At 43.4% G+C, this 20,528-nt stretch overlaps 1 pseudogene; it reads left to right on the top strand.

The window, feature by feature from the left end:
* The first annotated feature begins 3,534 nt into the window (after positions 1-3,534).
* On the top strand, positions 3,535-8,566 carry LOC123239296 (annotated as a pseudogene).
* The last annotated feature ends 11,962 nt before the right edge of the window (positions 8,567-20,528 follow it).

The following is a 20,528-nucleotide window of genomic DNA, read 5'->3' as shown; positions in this document are numbered from 1 at the left end:
GGACACATAGTGAATGGCTTCATGTAAAAGCTGAGGCTGTCACTGGCTCGTGCCATCATTCTGTCACTCAACGATTAGGTGCCTAGATGGTCAGAAGGTCCAGTCCAAATTGAGCCTTGGATTGCCCTTCTAACCATCATAGGACTTTCTCTATTCTTTGAGTACTTTGTTGTCATTGGATCCCAGAAGACTTTTTGCTTTAATAGACAAGCTTACAGCTCAGAGAAGTTCTGCTTATCAATAGAATAGAAAAATTTCCATACACCTCAAACAAGCCTTTCTCATCCTATAGGGCTGATTACTTGCCCACTCTTAAAGCCTATTAGTCTACATTTTAGCAGTTATTCTTACATATTTTGGCAATAATTAACATATCACACTTTAGTCACAAAACCTGAAATAAAGAACAGAAGTGCTGAATTGAGTAGCTCCACTGTAAATACAAATCAGGGCTGGATCATACCCTGGCCTAGGCCATCTGAAGGACTAAGACAAGGCCAGCAGGAATCTTTCTCTAGGGCAGCGGTTGGCAACATATGGCTCTTGAGCCATATCTGGCTCTTTTGAGGTCCAGATGTGGCTCTTTCTGCAGAAGCCACAAAGTCAATTTTTTTTTCAGGCGCTGTTACAGGAGTGTGCACTGTGAGCACTGTATGGCTGTCACGAAATTACATTTTAAAAAATGTGGCGTTTATGGCTCTCATGGCCAAAAAGGTTGCCGACCCCTGTTCTAGGGTAACGTTCCAGAGACATTCCAGAATTATTTGTGATTTTCCAAAACCACATACATCAATTTTAGAAATATCCCTAGATCAAAGATCCAATTATAAGAACAGAACATCTACCTGTTCTCTTTCACTTTCCCACTCTCTCTCACTCTTCCTCTGCTATTTTTCTCTATCTCTGTGTCCCTCCACTTCTTTCTCTCTTCCTCTTTCCTTCTCTTTTTCTTTCTATTTTCTTTCCCTTTCTCATTCTGTTCATTTTTCTTTCCTCCTATTCTGTTATCCCCACATTGGTAGCTAAGTAGTTAATCCAATTGCCATTGTAACCTGACTCCAATTGCAATATTGAGCATGTTAGGGGTCAATTCACATTTCCCCAGCCTTGTAAGACAGGAAGGATTTCTATGAGGCAGCACAATATTACCCAAGAGGAGAAGAAGTGGGCAAAGGTGGGGAGGTAGAAAATACACTGAGAGTGAGAAGAGAGTAGCTCCAGTGTCAATACAAGTGAAGGGGAAAGAATAAAGGGAAAGATTCAGAGAACTTCACTTAGGTTCCCAGCTTTGCCCAATCCTTGTTCTATGTATGACCTTGTCATCTCATATCATATCATAGTTCCTTATCTATAGAATGGAGGAGTGGGATCCAGTGTCTAAAGGTCCCCTCTCTCTGATTCTGGGCTGTCACTTTCTCTTTTTCTCACCTTCTCAAAAGGCTGAGGTGCAGGAAGTCCTGATCCGGATAATTGGTTTAAGCTGTGTCTGAAAACCTCATAAGTGATAGGCTGAAGGAGGCAAACCAAAGATTGGTGTTATAACAGGGTAGTTCTAAGGCTCCTTCTTCTTCTGGAACTGCTAATGGGGAAAGAACCTTGTGGGTCATGAGGAAAAGGAAGGGAAGCTGGACATGGATTGACCTACACCTTGGGAATCCTTTTTCCTCATCCTTTGACCTGTAGATTTCCTGGCATGAATTTCAGGGCACATTTGAGAGTGAAAGAAGAGCACCCCATTAGCTATGCCAACCACAGAGCTCCATCCACCACAACAGAGATCAGGCTAATACTTTCTTGGTGCACAATCATATCTTCTCCAGTTTTTCTTAGTTTTATCTTGTTCCCCAAAAATATGTGAGGCCATAGGATTGGTGATCTGCATAAGAATGTTTTATAAAGGGAATCATAGATGAGAAGAGTCTGGGAGATTATTAATTCCCTCCCTTGGACATCTCAAGACATCTCTGATTGGTGAACAGTTGATTAGAAGGTTTTCTACTACTATACTATACTATACTATACTATACTATACTATACTATAACCCATCCTTACCCCTTAAATCAGAGATGGGCAAACTTTTTAAAGAGGGGGAGGGGGGTCAAAGGACAGGAAATGCTCATCTGTCAGTCAGGTTCTAAGGCAACTCTTTCAAATTTTCATTGTATTGTATCCTACTCATTGTATTCGTCAGATTAGGAATAATGTCACGTATTGGGAAGGAATATTTCAGGGGACTGCATCTGACTTGAAGGCCATAGTTTGCCCAACACTGCCTTAAATGATAAGGGAAGGATGGTAGTAATATACTAACAGAAAAAGCCTTATCTATTAATTACGTTTTATTGGGTGGACGCATTTCTTGGAATTCCTAAAAATGAAGGAAAGATGAGTGTGAAGACAGAAGGGGGGCCTACAGTGAAGTGTGAGGTATGGAGAGGGAGGTTTTTGCCCTTCCTACTTTACTCTAGTTTCTCAGTAAATATCTTTTTGTAAAAGAAATAAATGTTGGTGGAATAAGTATGAGCAAACAGATATCACTTAGTTAATTAGTATTGGAGAGACAGCAACTGGCTAAATGGCAGGGTGGGACAACACTGGTGGGGGCTCATTAGCAATGGCCATTAGTGAAATGATGACCCTGTCCTGCAGACCTGACCTGCCAGTATCAGTACAGGTTGGGAGAATGAGTCCCAGCACCTACACTCTACAGAAGCTAGAGGTGTAAACATTCCTGAGTATGGGCAGAAGCAAGTCAGGTGACACTGAAAACTACAGAAGAGACCACCCTGGGCTCTCAAAGTTGCCCACCCATTAGCCCCTTATTCTAGGATTTTCTTTAACTCCTTGGCTCCTAGACCCCAGGAATTTTTCTGAGTCTGATTAGGGATTGAGCCCTGTTTAATGAGTCAGGGCTGGGGGACAGACCAGACTGAAGGCAGGATCTGGTTGGGAGACTCTAATGCAGGGGTCGGCAACGTATGGCTCTCAAGCCATATCTGGCTCTTTTGAGGGCCAGCTATGGCTCTTTCTGCAGGAGCCATAAAGTCCATTTTTTTCAGGTGCTGTTACAGGAGCCACATTGTGAGCACTATACAGCTCTCACAAAATTATATTTTAAAAAATGTGGCATTTATGGCTCTCACGGTCAAAAAGGTTGCCGACCCCTGCTCTAGTGAGACCAGCCCTGGCCAGTTATGGGGGGAAAGGGAAGGCAGGAGGTTGCTCCTAAAGCTGACCAGGGCATCTGTCCCTGGTCATGAATCATCATGAAAAAAACAATTGTTCCATGATTCTGACCCCAGATGACTCTCCAGACATCCTGTCCCTTCCCACCTTACTCCCTCCCACACACACTCTCCCCATTGCATGGCACCCTCAGTCAAGCAGAGCCCACAAAGAGGAAGGAGAAGTGAAGCTGGTCAGAGAGACTTGGGGTGGGGAGAGAGTGCAGACCTGGTCTTGGTCACATCGTGTGCCTCAGAGCAGCTCCAGGTCAGCCTGGGTCCCCTCTCCCACCAGTCTCTGGGAGCACCATGACTCCTGCCCTCTCAGTCCTGCTGTGCCTTGGTGAGTCCTCAGCAGCCCCCACCCTGGGGGGGGACTTTACCCAACATTAAGTCCTACCTGCTGTCCCCCAGCCCCCACCTCTTCTGTGCTGAGGAGGTAACTTTCCTCCAAAGAAGGGGAGTGACAAGTCTGAGGTCACACAGCAAGGTGGGGTTGGGAGGAGAGAAGCTGGGACTCTTAGAGGGGTCTCCTGGGGTCCAGCCTCCTTCACTCACAGCAGCCCTAATCCCTGAGCTGTCTCTGTCCTTCCTGTGGGGATGCTGGGGGGGAGCCGTGAGTAATCAGGGTCGTCTTTGCCAGGGTTGTGTCTGTGCAAGAGGACAAGGACCCAGGCAGCAGGTGAGTCCTTCCCCCCCACAATCTCCCTGCCCAGAGGACACAACTGACCCAGGAGAGGGAGCTGGGGGAGGTCTGGGCCAGGCTGACAACCTGTAAAGAGAGAGGGGACCTGGTGTGGGGGCGGGGTTCCTACAAAGTGGGATTCCCTGGACCGAACAGCTCTTCTTCCCTTCCAGATGGATTCCACAAACCCTCCCTCAGGGCAGAGAATGGTTCTTTGGTGCCTGAAGGGGGAGCTGTGACCCTCAGGTGCAGGGCATCATGGGAGGCTGAAGAGTGGTGGCTGGGGAAAAAGCGAGAATCTGGATGGTCACTGATCAAATCCCTGAGAGGAGCTGGAAATGAGGGCGAGTTTTCCCTCCCATCTGTGACAGCATATGATGCAGGGACCTACCAGTGCCGCTACAGACATTCATCCTATGGGTGGTCAGAGCTCAGTGACCCCCTGAAGCTGGTGGTGACAGGTGAGGCAGATCATCCCCACTAGACCCACCCCTTCCCCAGGCAGGGCTGCCTCAGGGTCTCCACAGCCCTGGGTCCCTCCCCAGCCCAGCCCGGCCCCAAGTTGCCCTCTGGCTCTGCCCTTCCTGGCTTCTCCCCTGTGTCTGCCTCAGTTTTCCCTCTGGGGTTGGGAGAAGAGGGGAGGAATCAGCATTTCTGTAGCACTTTCTGTGTGGCAAGCATATTATCCCTGTTGTCTCATTGGATGCTCACAAGAACTCTGCCAGGTCGGGGCTAGTGTGATCCCTTTTTTATAGAGGAGGAAACTGAGGCAGAGAGGAAGTGACTTGTCTAGGATCATATAGTTTTTAGGACTGGATTTGAACTCAGGCCTTCCTGACTCCAGGCCCAGGGCTCTCTCCACTGCCCCATGAGCTTCCTCACTCAGATCCCATCTTGGGGTCAGATAGCAAGCAGGAAAGGCTCAGCTTAGACCTCAGGAGACCAGACAGAGCTGGGGGCTCCCTGGGGAGGGGCAGGGTTATTGGGGCATCTCCCACTGCCAGCCCTGCCCCTCCCAAAGCCAGGAGAGGGAACCAAGGGTGGAGCTGCTGCTGCCCAGACCCTCTCCCAGCTCAGGCCTGGGGCAGTGTTGAGGGGGATCAGGAGGGAGTAGAAGCAGGAGACATGGTCCAGCCTCTTCTTCTCCTTATCAGGTCTGTCCCAGGCGATCACCCAGGTTCTCCATCTCCTCCTCTCTCTCTCTCTCCCTCCCTCCCCCCATTCCTTGCCCCGGAGCTGTCCAAGGTCTTTCTCTCTCCTCATACTCTGACTTTTCCTCTCTCAGAGCTGAACCTCCCAGCCCAGCCCAGGCCTCCCCCCAGCCAGATCTGCCCCCTCCCTGCCTGAGGGCTGCTCAGGCTCTAACTCCAGGGTCTCCCCCTCCTCCAGGCTTCTATGCCCCGCCCTCCCTGGCAGCCCTGCCCAGCTCTGAGGTGGCCTCTGGACAGAACGTGACCCTGCAATGTTGGTCACAGAGATGGCTTGACTGGTGTGTCCTGTACAAGGATGGAGAAGAGATCAGCCACAGCTGGATGCAGAGCCAGGAAAGGGGGCGTCAGGCTGACTTCTTCTTCCCTGCTGTGAATCCGACCCAAGATGGCACTTACCGATGCTACGGCTTTTATAGTTCTTACCCCTATAAGTGGTCCTCCCCCAGCGCCCCCCTGGTGCTCAGGGTCTCAGGTGAGGCAGCCCCAGCCCCTCCCAGCCCCCCACCTCTCCCAAGCTCCCTCCCTGCCTGCTCAGGGCCTGTCCCAGGGGACACCAGAGGTGGGGGTTTGGGGGAAGAGGAGGCTCAGAGGGAAGGACACTGGGTCATCCTCAGAGAATGCAGACAGTGAGGCCTCTCCTCATGACCACTCTAGACCCTCCACATCAGCAGCCCATCCAGTCATGTTGGTTCCACATTCAGACAATATTTTATTCAGCCCCAGGAAGGGGTTCGAGGAAGTCAGAGGGGGACAGAGAAGGCCTAAGTTAGGTGTGGGGAAATTAGGGGGAGGGGAAGCGTGTTAAACACCCCTGTTCCTCACCTCTTCCTCTTCCTGTTCTGGGCACCTCAAAGGATCCTCACCTCCCCCAAATCCCTAAGATGCCCCCAGCTCTGACATCCTCCCCACCCAGTAAGTAACTGCTTGCTCTGAGGACAGGCTGGGGGTCTCTCTCTCCCCCCCATTGATGACCACCTTCTGTCAAGGCCAGATCCAAGTCCAAAACCAAGGCATGAGGACAGCTTGAGGGAAGGGACAGAGGAAACACCAGGCTGTGGAAGAAGGAAGGACAGGGCTGGTCAGGGAGGGGGAAAATGGGAAGCAGAGAGGGGCAGAGCAGCCCTGGGATGGGTTCAATCCTGAACCCCCAGGAGGCAGCCACACCTGCAGAAGGAAAAGAAGAGAAACCCCAGTAAATCGAAAGGGATTCTGAGTGAGATGGAGGCCAGGAGGCAGCTGGCAGGGAAAGTGGGCCTCAGCCAGGTGACACAAGATGGAGCATCTGAGGCTTTGCCAAGAGAGCTAGTTGGGTGACAGAACTCTAGGGAGGGGCTGGGTGCCTTCTAAGATGGGGCTGTGGGGGAAGGGTGTGGGGGAGACACAGGTGTTTATCAGGATATTTACAGATCCCAAAAGGATGGCACAAGAATGTCGTCTTTGTCCTTGTCTCTGGGGCTCTCAAGGACAGTCTTCTCTGGCCAGATGGGTCCAGAGTGAAGAGGAATCCCTGAGTTGTTCCAGGCACCTCTGCATTTCCTGAGTCCCCCTCCATTTCCCCTCTCTTTGTTTCTGGGTCCCTCTAAAGACCCAAACTCTCTCCCTTCTCTCTCCTTCCCCAGGAGCCCCTGGGCCCTCCCTCTCCTCACCCACACAGCCATAACTGGGACTAAGGGGTGAGGGGCACTGCTTCTCCCTGGCTTCTCCCTTATAGAGGGAGGGGGGTCTCTCAGGTGTCTGCACCCCAATTCCCCTAAGCTGGAAGCACTAGAGCGACTTCCTCCCCTTCATCCCTCCTCTGCCCAGCACAGCCTCTGACTGATCCATCAGTCTCAGGGTTCTGCCCTAAGTCAGGGGGGAAACCTCTGGGCCCTGCAGCCAGCCAGGACAAGGAGCCCTGAGGAGAATTCAGAGGGTCCCTCCCTGCCACACCAGCTCCTCCATTCTTGTCCCAGGATCCCTGTCTGCCTCCCAAATCCCCCAGGGGCTTATAGAGTGGTCACAGGAATCACAGGAGTATCAAGTCTCAGAACTAGGCCATGAGAGGTCCTGAGTTCAGGTCCATTTGAGAGATGGGAAATCCATGAGGCCCACAGAGAAGAGGGACTTGCCCAACATCCCTCATCCAACATGTCTGGGCAAGCTGGGCTCACACTCCATAAACAGACCCTCCAGCTCTTCAGACTTCTCTGGACCCCCCTGCAGAGCCCCTAACCTGCCCCTTCCTTATCCCCAGGGACCTTCTCTACAAGCCCTGAGTCTTAGAACAGGCCCTCAGGTGAGTACCTGGAGGATTCCCAATACAGAGTGGAGAGAGGCAGGGGGGCTGGATGTCCAGTCAGGGTCTTCTTGCCCCTTCCAGGGTCTCCTCATTTCCCATCACTCTTGCTACAACACTTTATTAATCTTCTTCCTTCTCTGGGCCTTTATTCAGACTGAATCCCCTGCCTAGAATGCTCTCACTCCTCACCTCCTCTTACAATGCAAAGATGTCTCTGAGACTAAGCTTAGAAGCTGCCTCCTACAGGAAGCCTTTCCTGATCTCCAACCTGTTCCCTCCCCACTTGTTAGTGACTTCACTGCTCAGATGAGACTGATTTATTTTTATAGCAGATAACAGAGGCTTGTAGGGGAATGTAAGCCCCTGGAGGGTAGGAGCTATTCTTGTTTTGCCTTTGTATCCTCTGGGTCTGGCCTAGCACAGTGCCTGGCCCAGGGTCAGTGGTTAATAGAAGTCTGGAGAGATGAATCATGGAATAAGAATGGGGGCTGCTGAGGACAGGGCTGGGCTGGGTCTCCATCCCTCCTGGGGGACAACAAAGGCAGAAAGCATTGCCATGGTAACCCAGAGAGAGGAGGATGTCCCACAAGAAAGGTGAGGCACAGTGTCAGGTGGAGGGTGAGGAGGGGGACCCTTAGCCTGGGCAATGAAGACATCTCTGGTGACTTTGTTGGGGCAGCTTCTGTCTAGGGAGGAGATCAGAGCCAGGCTTCAGAGGGGGAAGGAGTGAATGAGGAGAGGAAGTATAAGCATGGAGATTAGTGAGAGGAGGTAGCTGGGATGAACTGAAGGGAGAGGAGAGGAAGGACTCAGGGGAAGAATGAGGCAGGGGACTGCCCCAGCCCCTCAGATCCTCCCCTTCCCTCATCCATAGCACCAGGCCACCAGCAGGGGGAAAACAGGCATCTCCCCAGTTAAGGGTAAAGGCCTGGGATGAGGATCTGAGAGAATGTGGGAGATGAAACACGGGTGAAATAGGGGCTGAGCACAAGGGAGCCATATCTCAGTGACAAACTCTGATCCCCAGATGCTGCTGCCCTGGATTACACTGTGGGCAATCTGGTCCGCCTCATCTTAGCTGGGCTGGTCCTTGTCCTCCTGGGGGTCCTGCTGGCTGAGCACTGGAGAAGATCCAGGGGGCCACGGGTCCAGGGAGTCCTTGGCTGAGCATTCTGCCCAGATCTGCCTCCAAGTCAGAGGTAAAGGAAGGAAAGAATGAACATAACCTTCTAAAAATCAAATTTTAAAAATGTAGTGTGCCTATGTGCCATGTCTGTATTTAGCACCAAGAAACAGTTATTAAAAGAGACAGAGACAGAGACAGAGGGATGAGAGGGAATTTGTTGTATCCAGCACAGCATAAACAGATGAGAGTCTTTTAATCTATGGAAGGAAACACTTGACACAAAAACACAGGGCAGGGGAAAGGAAAGCAGATAGTATAAAGAATACACAAAGACCCTATTGGAAGTAACCCAGAAACTTCTTCTGCTTGCAAGGGCTAAGGGTTGTACATTTATTTGCAAATTCACTGATAAGAATCAAGGAATTCACAATACAATAGATTATTGAAAGTGACAACATCTGTTTCCACACAGATAATATAAGATTCTTGGGAAAGGATATTCATGCCTAATTTTGCTGATTCTAAAAATGAAGCACAATATATAAATCTGTTTCCTGCAAGTTATGATGTTGTACATATTTCATCCATCTTCCCTGTATTATAATTTATCTATAAGATCCCTTTCCATGCTATCACAGGTGTGTGAGAACTTCTGGGACAATGACCTTTGGAAAGCTGGGAGATAAACAATCTGCTTACTCAGATGGTCCTGAGAAGATGTTCCCCTTTGTAGAAAGAGTTAAAACAATTTTTTTCTGACTTGATATTTTAGCCCCAAATCAATTCTTTTATTAAAGTTTCAGCACATACGAAACTTGTGAATTATTAAATACAACCATAATAAGAAAATTCCTTTTGCAACCATAACTTGCTTTCACTTTCCCTCAACCATTGTTTTGAGGATCAGCTTTGACCATATTTTCACAATCCTCAGGAATCATTATTTCTGAATTCTGCATAACTAAAGGATTCCTGGCCTTCAAAAACTTAAAATTGTTTGGTGCAGACAATGGCTAACAAGGAGAAAACCAGGAAAAAAAATTTCATTGTGGGGTAGTGATGGGGTGGTGTGGTAAGGGAGTAAGAGAAAGGATAGGTGTGCAGTACTATTTAATATTGTACAATGTACTATATTGTTTCTGTATTGAATTTTGGTAATGTCTTGTATATTTAATTTATAAATTAAAATTATTTTATATCTATATGAGAATATCCTGTTCTTTATGAGGTCAACAGGTGTTCACTTATATCCATAGTTTCAGCTATCTTGCTTTTGGAATGTATGCCCATATAGACACAAGAGTCCTGTATTCTCGAGGGAAAGGAATTAGGATTATAACCAAAAATCATTTACCCAGGAAAACTGAGCATAATCTTGCAGAGGGAAAAGTGGATATTTAATGAAATGGAGGACTTTCAAGATGAAGAGAACAAAGCTGAATAGGAAATTTGAGTTTCAAAAACAAGAGTCTAAATTATTTATTGTACATTTTGTAATTTTTTCTAACTCTCAATTGTCTTAAAATCTTTCCTTTCCCAAAGATCTGACAAATATACTATCCTGTGTTTGCCTAATTTGCTTATAGTTTCACCCATTCTCAGTTTATCTTTGTGTAGGTATCTTTGTGAGATGTTGATCTAAACCTAATCTCTCCCATATTGTTTTCCAATTTTCCCAGCAGTTTTTGTCAAATAGTAGATTTTTGTCCCCAAAGCTGGGCCCTTTCAGTTTATCGTAGACTGTCTTGCTGAGGTCACTTACTCCAAGTCTATTCCACTGATCCTCCCTTCTGTCTCTTAGCCAATACCATATTGTTTTGATGACCACTGCTCTATAGTACAGTTTAAGATCTGGTACTGCTAGATTACTTTACTTCACAATTTTTTCATTATTTCATTTGATTTTCTTGATCTTTTGTTATTCCAAATGAACTTTGTTATAATTTTTCTAATTCAGTAAAAAAGTTTCTTGATAGTTTGATAAGTTAGGCACTAAATAAGTAGATTAATTTGGGTAGGATGGTCATTTTTATTATGTTAATTCATCCTATCCATGAGCAATGAATATTTTTCCAATTGTTTAGATCTAGTTTTAATTGTGTGGAAAATGTTTTGTAATTGTGTTTGCATAATTCCTATATATGTCTTGGCAGATAGATTCCTAAGTATTTTATTTTGTCTAGGGTGATTTTAAATTGCACTTCTCTTTCTAACTCTTGATGCTGTGTTGTTTCGGGAATATATAGAAATGCAGATGATTTATGTGAGTGTATTTTGTGTCCTTCAACTTTGTTAAAATTGTTGATTATTTCCACTAGCTTTTAATTGATTCTCTAGGTTTCTTTAAGTAGACCATCATATCATCTGCAAAGATTGATAGCTTGGTCTCCTCGTTGCCCATTTTAATACCTTCAATTTCTTTTTCTTCTCCAATTGTGACTGCTAGTGTTTCTAGTACAATGTTAAATGATAGAGTTGATAATGGGCATCCGAGTTTCACTCCTGATCTTATTGGGAAGGATCCAACCATTCTGGATGGCAATTTGGAACTATGCCCAAAGAGCACTAAAAGACCACCTGCTCTTTGATCCAGCTATACCACTGCTGGGTTTATACCACAAAGAGATCATAGGGAACAAGACTTGTACAAAAATATTTATAGCTGCTCTTTGTGGTAGCAAAAAACTGGAAAACGAGGGTATGTCCTTTAATTGGAGAATGGCTGAACAAATTGTGGTATATGCTGGTGATGGAATACTATTGTGCTAAAAGGAATAATAAAATGGAGGAATTCCATGTGAACTGGAAAGACCTCGAGGAATTGATGTAGAGTGAAAGGAGCAGAACCAGGAGAACATTGTACACAGAGAAAGATACATTGTGGTAAAATCAAATGCAATAAACTTCTCTACTAGCAACAATGCAATGATCCAGGACAACTCTGAGGGACTTAAAAGAAAGAACACTATTCACATTCAGAGGATGGAAGGAAAAACTCTGTAATCATTAGTGAAAAAAAAAAAACTTACAACAAGGTTACTCAGTGATAGGCCTTATTTCTTAAATGTAGAGAGAAATAAGTCATGCTGCTAAGAATACAAATCATTCCCCAAATGATAAATGGTCAAAGGACATAAACAGGCAGTTTTCAAATGAAGAAATCAGAGCTATCTTTATTTATATGAAAACATTTTCCAAATTACTTCTTACTAGAGAAATGCAGATCTTCAAAGCAATGAGGTACCACTTTATCCTATCAGATTGGCTAATGAAATGGAAAAGTAATAAAGTAACGTGACAAAATTTGGAGGGGATGTGGGAAAATTAGGACTAATGCACTGTTGGTAGAGTTGTAAACAAATCCAAAAACTTGTTAGAGCACTTTGGATTTATCTCAAAGTACCATCAAACTGTCCATACCCTTTGGCTTAGAAATACAATTACTAGGTCTGCATCCCAAAGATATCAAAGAAAAAGGAAAAGGGCTTAAATAGTCATAACATCAGCATCATTTTGTGGTGGGAAACTATTAGAAATTTAAGGAGATGTCCACCAGTAGGAGAATGGTTTAACAACATGTGGCATATGATTTTGATAGAACTGTATTAGGCTATAAGAAATGATGAAAGGATAATTGAAAAAAAATCTGAGGGAATTTACATAAAATAATGCAAAGTGAGGTGAATAGAACCAAGGATTTGGACTCAGCTCTTCTTCACCCCAAGGTTAATGCTCTAGCCACTCCACCAAGCTCTTGCTAAAACTGAAGAAGATTAAGGAGTGGGAGAAGTGGGAGGAGAGGAAGTGAAGACAAAGAGAATGTCCCAGGAAAGGGCCTTTGGGATGACTCAGGGTACTGAAGATGAAGGACTGAGGGGGAGGATGAAGGGGAATTACTCAGCTCCCCCCACCGCCTTCTCTTCCTTGGGTCCTACTCCTTTCTCCCACATCCTCAGGTTCCCCAACTAGGGAGCAACAAGAATCTCACAGCTCAGTAGGCAGAGTTTAGGCTGGGCTGGCATTGAGGAGCCTGGCAGTAGGGGGAGAGGAGTATTAGTACTTGCATCTAGGGGGGCCTGAAATAAGAGAGATTTTGTACCTCAGTGATGGTCCCTGCCCCCATCCCTTCCAGATCTTGCTTTCCAGGATTACACTGTGGGTAACATCACTCATCTCATCCTGGTAGGGCTGGCTCTCATCATCTTCAGGGTCCTATTTGCTGCACCTAGCATACACAGTAATCATGGTTGTGAAAAACATTCACAGCAAGTTTCTCTGATAAAAGGTCTCATTTTTTCTATCATAGCTGGAGAAGACCACTGAGAAGAAGCTCCGGGATTCCCTGACAGATGGAAAGTCAGCACTGTTTTCACTGAATGTAGGGATCCTAAAGAGTCATTGAGGATTGAAAGCAATGGCACTGCCCAAATTCAGACAGAGGCAAGGGCCCTGCCCTCCCCAGAACCAAACTCTGGCCCAACATGATTATTCCAGGTCTTTTCCACAGTCCTTCCCCTCTTCCCCTCTGGTACTGCTGTAATCTCACACATAACCCCACAAACTCCTACCCACTTCAATATTTTCCCACACTTCCAACAGGTATGATCATTGAAAACATCTGTCAATAATTTAAAAGGTAAAAATATTCACCATCAGTGTTAAAGTATCTCAGGAGTCATGGAACCCTGTATTCTTTATAATTACCTCCATCAGTGGTCCTAGAGTTTATGGATGGAAGCAGAAAAGAAGGTGGGAGCAATCTACCAGACCTCCTTCTGCATGCCTTTGGTCATCATGGTTCTGTTCTTGTTCAGTTCTCTCAAACTCTTCATGATCCAATTTGAGCTTTTCTTTGCAGAGATTCTGGAGTGGTTTGTTATTTTCTTTTCCATATCACTGTAGAGATTAGGTACTGAGGCAACCCAGGTTTAGTGACTTTCCCAGGTATTTGAGGTCAGATTTGAACTCATAAGGATAAGTCTTCCTGATTCCAAACCAGATGGTCCATTCAGTGCACCACCTAATTGCCCTCATAGTTTGAAGGGGCCAGATGTGAAAAGACCTGGAATTGAGGTCAAGTTTTCCATCCCATCTGTGAGAGAGCACCATGTAGGGACCTACAATTGCTAGTTCAGATGCTCACACCAAGAGTCAGAATCCAGAGACTAGCTAGTGGTGACTGTGAGGGAGAATCACCCATCCTCAGAACCCCAGGCTTTTCTAAATTTGTATAACTTATCATGCATTCAGTAACTATTTAGAATTCCACAATAAAGTTATTTTCTCAATCTGATGTCAGAAGATTTTAGGAAGGAATAACAGAGCCTTTGAATTTTACAAATTGATATAGTTACAAAAACACAAGATAATTGTATTTAACCCAAAACATGATTGTCATAAAAGTCATTCAGTTTTATACCTGGAAAGTTGTATACATATGTCAGGCTGGAAAAACAGAGAACCACTAAAGCAGTTACAAAGAACAAATCTTTAATCAAGACATGGGAGACAGAGTTCTCATGGCCACCACACAGAGCCAAGCTCTGGGAATCTGGGAACATCTCCAGGAAAAAGCACCATGAATGGGAATGGCTATCATGGGAATTTCCAAGGAACTGAAGAACATGGTATCTTGTATACCCTTTAGGGAATAAAGGAAAGGAAGGCCATCTGATTGGCTTACATGGAGGTTACGAAGGAGGCTTAGATACCAAAGGAGAAAATTCTAAGACAAAAGAGTTCTTAAGATTTAATTATCTCTTTTACTCCTACTAAGGGTGCTTAATGGGTGCTTGATGACTTAGTGTTTATTTTGGAACAAGGATCAATTTGAGAGTTCCTTAAAGGCAAGTTCCCAATGGACAAAGGTAAATTTGGGAGTTCCACAAAACAAGGTTCTCACTTCCCCCTTTTGGTCAGAGCAATTCCATCTTTCAATATAACAAAGGGATAAAGGATAGGGAGCCCAGGAAAGCCTGACCCTCTGTTACTAAAGGTAGAAGGGAAACAAGGTGCCAAGCATGGACAATTTGGTTTGGGGGGCACTTCCATAAGGATCAATACATTATCAGTTAACCAGAAGACACTATGCCTTCCACAAAATATTAACAATAAAAACTACCCCATTTCCCAAACTCCGTCAAGTCCTTCAAGTCCTATGGATCCAGATGTAGGTGTAAGTGTCTTTTCTCTTCTTTTGCAAAAGCCTCCTTTGTAATAGACAGGTTTTTGAAACAGTTCTATTCCTAGAAAAGAAAATGAGAAATCCATACCTAAATTCTCCAATAAGGACTGATTCACTCTGTACATATTTGCTAATCACAACATTCAGTAATTTTGGCCTGATTTAAATGATCTGTCAGTCCTTCAAAATTACTTGATACTGGAACTCAAACAATATGGAAAAATAACTTCTACCAATACAAAATAAACTTCTAAATAAGTCTCCTATTATAGATCCCGAACAATATTGAAATGAATGCATGAGTATTTCAGTTTCAAAAAAGTTTTAAAGTTAAATTCAATATTCCCAAAATTAAAAATTCAGAATTATGCTTCTTACTTCCCTTCTGGAGAATAAGATACTAATTCAACACTCTCATTTCCCCCTTCTGGAGAATGAGATGCTGAATATGTAAATAAAAAAAAACCTTTCATTTACTTTTACTGCTTATTTATTTATTTTAAAACCCTTCCATTCTGCCTTAGAATCAGTACTGTGTATTGGTTCCAAGGCAGAAGAGTTGTAAAGGCTAGGCAATGGGAGTGAAGTGACTTGCCCAGGGTCACACAGCTAGGAAGTGTCTGAGGCCAGATTTGAACATAGGACCTCCTGTCTGTAGACCTGGCTCTCAATCCACTATGCTAACCAGCTGGCTTCTTTACTGCTTGTTTCTCAATCATAATCATGCTCAAATGGATCAGGTATTCATCCACATTAATGACTATCTTTTAAAATGTATTTCAGATTCCTTTGTACTATATGCTTTAAAGATAAGCTCTCTCTTGTAGGGATTAAATTTGTGATTAGACTAAATATAAAAAATGTGGTCACTAATTAAAAAATAAATAATACAGCTCAAGTCAAAATATCTTTTAGCAGCTTTATTTACAAAAAGAGGGAAAGAGTAAAAGTAGAGAAATGTAAAAGTAGGGTTGAGTGAGATATCTAACCTAACACACTAAATATTTGCTCCAGTCTCTAGCTCAACCCAGGCAGGTCTAATTAGCCCTTAGCCAGAGGACTCTGTGGTGAATATAACAAGGGTCCCACCCATGTGACCTCCTCCAAGACAGGAAGACCCATTCGAAAACTAATCTCTCTAGAAGCCAGGAAAGGAGTCAGCTTTTCACTCAAGAATCCAAAGTCCAAAAGGAGAAGATCCAAGAGCATTTTTACCAGAAGCAGTTCAAGTCATGAGCCTTGGGTCCTTCACACTGAAGTTTTAGGCCAATTACCTCAAAGACTTCCCAAACACCACCTGGCAGGAGGCTTAGGCCCTTTTTAAAGACCATTTTTATATCCCTTCCTGTCCCTTACTTCACTTTCTGGGAATCAATTACAGTCTTTAAATTTGCTTAACACATCCTAGGGGGCAGTCAATCACTTCTGGAGGTATAAAACATGTTAGTAAGTGGTTTGTGAACCTCTTTTACTTAACATTAAGGAGGGGTGACTTCCCTTTTGGTTGATTAAATTTAAGAGTAGACAAGGGGAGAATCAATCCCATTGTCACACTGTATATGTTAAATGATACCCAATTAAAACATCATATCTAAGTGAATGGACTTCTGGCTGTGGTAACAAGATCATAGGTACATTTTTCCTACTGATATCTAAAACTCAGTATTCATGCACTTATTTTGTGAATGGCTAAAATTCCATATATCTGCATTTTCAATTCCCATCTTTTTCAGAAGAAATCTATCTCAGACTTTTTACCTTTCATGATTATAGGAAACTTGTCATAACAGAGAAAAGAGGGACATAATGACAACAAGGGAGAAGTGCTCCCCCTATTAGGATTATTAATGCCAGGTACAAGTTGGCAATGACACACAGCCATATATAGGAATCTGCCAGGTAAACAACTGAAGTTTCATTTTAGGGACTCCAGTCAAGCACCCTCTCAGCTTTCCCATGATTCAGAGATATACTTGTGGCTACCAGAAGATACCTATTGGACTGCTTGCATCACCAACCAATTTTTTCCATAGCATTTCTTCCAATTACATTTCATACAATTTAATTTCAAATGGCAGTTCTCTCCAATCATGTTTAGGATTAATTATAACTACCTACTGAAGTTAATAATAATATCCATAAAAATTATCAGCCTTTACTGTTCTTTCTGAAATTCTTCTGACATCAGATTGTGAAATAATTCCATTCTGCATAGTTACTGAACAGGTGATATTTATGCAACTTTACAAAAGCCCTGGGGAAATTTTGTTGTAAATCTCCAAATGAACAGATCTTATATTAAACCTTTGAACTTGGGAAAAAACACAGAATTACCAAAGTAGCCAGAGAGACCAAATCTTTAATCAGAAAAGAGATAGTGTTCAATATTCAGCTGCCACAAAGAGTCTGCCACTCTGGCAAGAGTATCTCTGAGAGGATAATCATGCTAGATCATCCTCCAAGGAACAATAGAACTTGAGGAACTTATATACCATTTGGGAAACTAAGGACAGGGAAGTACAATTGATTGATATTATCATGGTTCCAAGGAAAGGGGAAAGGGATTATTAGGGAGAGGCTGATGCTTTACAATAAGTACAAAGGACAGGGTCAGAGCTGGGCTATCTGGGTGGAGGACTCTGATACAAAAATAAACTACCAGGACAAAAGGGTACTTAACATTTGATTTGGGTCTACTAGTTCCCCCCAACTAAGGTCATTATGTCCTTAAGGTCTATTATTCAGTCTGAAAAGGATAAGTCAGAAAACTCCTTAGGGGAGAATTCTCAGGGGAACAGGGACAAACTTAAGAATTTTAGATTTCAACTTAACAAACCTCATAACAAAATAAAATACAACTGAGTTGAAATTTTCCAACTCTAGTTGGATGTGAGGACTAGCTTCTTCCTTTCTGACTTTCCTAGTTCTCAGGTTAAAGTGTTGTGGGGAAAATTGAAGTGAATCCCAGGTTTGGGGAAGGTTACCCTTTGGGAGAGTGCAAGAAAAAATTTATTAATTCAGTATTTATGTTGAATTGGCTGAGAGAACAGGGTATAAAAGGGAAAAGGGGGGGGTTGGTTGGATATTAATATTTAAAGGCGTGGTCACCAAGAACTGAAATCATATCAATTCTAAAATGATTTTAGTAAAATATAAGAGAGAGTGGAAGTAGAGAGATGAGAAAAGGGTAGAGTAAGAGATGTAACTTAATGAACAAGATTTGTATTCAAGTCTGGGCTTTACTCCTACAGGGCTCCAGAGGCCAAGCCAGAGAGCCTAAAAGTCAATTAACAAGGGGTTTAGCCATGAGGGCTTCTCCCAATCAAGGGAGCCTCTGGGAGACTAGTGCCTCCATGGAGGCTAAGGTAGTCAGCCTTCTTCACTCACTAGGTGTAGTTCTAAGGAAGAGATTTATGAACAGTCTCACCAAGGTCTCAGGTCCAAGGTCTAAGGTCCAGCAAGCTGCTTCTCCAACTCATCCTCCAACTCCAGGAAACAAACAAGAACTGGATGACAGGAAGTTGTCACTCCCTTTTAAAGAAGCTTCTTTTGTGGCACTTCCTGTGCCTTCCTCTTAGTTTACACGTCCAATCACAACAGAAGCTTTGCTTAGGATTGCCCAGGAGGTAGTCAATAGAATTTGATTGTCACTCACTATAGCACAGTGGGTCACATACCTTCCAACTTGTGAATTAAGTGCAGATGTTCTCACCTTTGGTGATTAGATTAAGGATGGGCAGGGCAGATTTAATTTCATTATCACAAGGGCAGGTGGGATGCTGCCTCCCTGAGAAGATAGAGTAAGGGGATTTTATGCCCCTTTCATATCAGAGGTTACAGGATAAAAAAGGGGGATGTGGTGAGTTAGGAAGGAGGTAATTTCATTGAGGTTGGGGGTATAGAGGATGGTCTAGAGAGTTCAAAGTACAACTAGATTAGGTACCATCCAGTATTTTATCAGAGTAGAACCAGGAGGTGAATATCTATGTTAATTGAAGATCTAGGCAAATTAAAACAACTCTGAGGTACCACCTCACACCTAGTAGATTGGCTAAAATGATAGCAGGGGAGAATGATGAATGTTGGAGGGGATGTGGCAAAATTGGTACATTAATGCATTGCTGGTGGAGTTGTGAACTGATCCAACCATTCTGATTTGCCTGTCCAGGTGCCCTTACTAATTATTATTTTTATTGCATTATGATCTGAGAAGGTTACATTTATTATTTCTGCTCTTTTGCATTTGTTTGCAATGTTTCTATGCCCTATTGCATGGTAAATCTTTGTGAATGTACCATGTGCAGCTGAAAAGAAGGTGTATTCCTTTTTGTCCCTACTTATTTTTCTCCACATATCAATTAAATCTAATTTTCTAGGACTTCATTCACCTCTCTTACCTCTTTCTTATTTATTTTTTGGTTTGATTTATCTAGATCTGAAAGAGGAATATTTAGATCTCTCACTATTATGGTTTTACTATCTATTTCCTTCTTGAGCTCTGCCAGTTTCTCCTTTATGAATTTGGATGCTATGCCACTTGGTGCGTACATATTGAGCAGTATTATTTCCTCATTGTTTATACTGCCTTTAATCAGGATGTAACGACCTTCCCTGTCTTTTTAATCATATCTATTTTTACTTTGGCTTTGTCAGAGACCATAATAGCCACTCCTGCCTTCTTTTTCTCATTTGAGGCCCAAAAGATTTTGCTCAAGCCCTTAACCTTAAACTTGTGTTATGTCCACCCGCCTCATATGTGTTTCTTGTAGACAACATATGGCAGGATTTTGGTTTCTAATCCACTCTGCTATTTGCTTCTGTTTTATGAGCGAATTCATCCCATTCACATTCAGAGTTATAATTATCAGTTGTGCATTCACTGACATTTTTGTATCCTCCCCTAGTCCTACTTCTTCTTACACTGTTTCCTTTTAAACCAGTGGTTTGCTTTGAGCCAGTATCCCTTTTCCCCTCCCTTGATTAACTTCCCTTTCTACCCCCTCCCTTATTATTCCCCTCTTTTTATTTTTAAAGGCCTAATGAATTCCCTCCTCCTTCTTCTCCCCTCCCTTTTTTGACCTCCCCACTCCCCTGCTCCCCTTGGTTTATCCCTTCTGACTTTCTCAGTAGGGTTAGATAGAGTTTTATATCCCAATGGATAATATAGCTACTCTTCCCTCTCCGGGTTGATTACACTGAGAGTAAGGTTTAAATATTACCTCTTAATGCTCTCTTCCTCTCCTTCTTATAATAGTATTTATCCCCTCCCCTTCCCATGCCCTCTTTGTGTGTAATAGAATATCCTATTTTTCTTATTCACTCAAGTTTTTCTTGGTGTCCCCTACTATTCCCCCCACTCTTTCCCACCCCCGTGTCATCTTAGACCATTTAGTATTCTGTCCTCTCCCTATGAATTATTCTTCTGATTGCTATAATAGTGAATACTATAATAGTGAATAGAGTTCACTACAGAGAATTATACATAGCATTTCTCCATGTAGGAATACAGATAATTAGATCTTATTGAAGTCCTTAAAGAGTCAAATTTTAAAAATTATGAGTTTTCTTTCCCCTCTGTTTCTTATTTACCTTTTCGTGTTTCTCTTGATTTTTGTGGTTGGATATCAAACTTTCCATTTAGTCCTGGTCTTTTCTGTGCAAATACTTGGAAATCTTCAATTTTGTTGAATGCCCATGAAATAAAGTAAATGATTAAAACTAAAACCAGTCAACCAATCCCACTTTGCATACCTGTCTGATATGTAATGTCTTGTTCTCCTTATGTCTAAGCACCAGACCAAAACACTGAGTCCTTTCAT

Source organism: Gracilinanus agilis, chromosome 3 (genome assembly GCF_016433145.1).
Source record: "Gracilinanus agilis isolate LMUSP501 chromosome 3, AgileGrace, whole genome shotgun sequence".
NCBI lineage: Eukaryota > Metazoa > Chordata > Mammalia > Didelphimorphia > Didelphidae > Gracilinanus > Gracilinanus agilis.
Note: the sequence above shows the minus strand (reverse complement) of the source record. Positions and strands in the feature narration are given on the sequence as shown.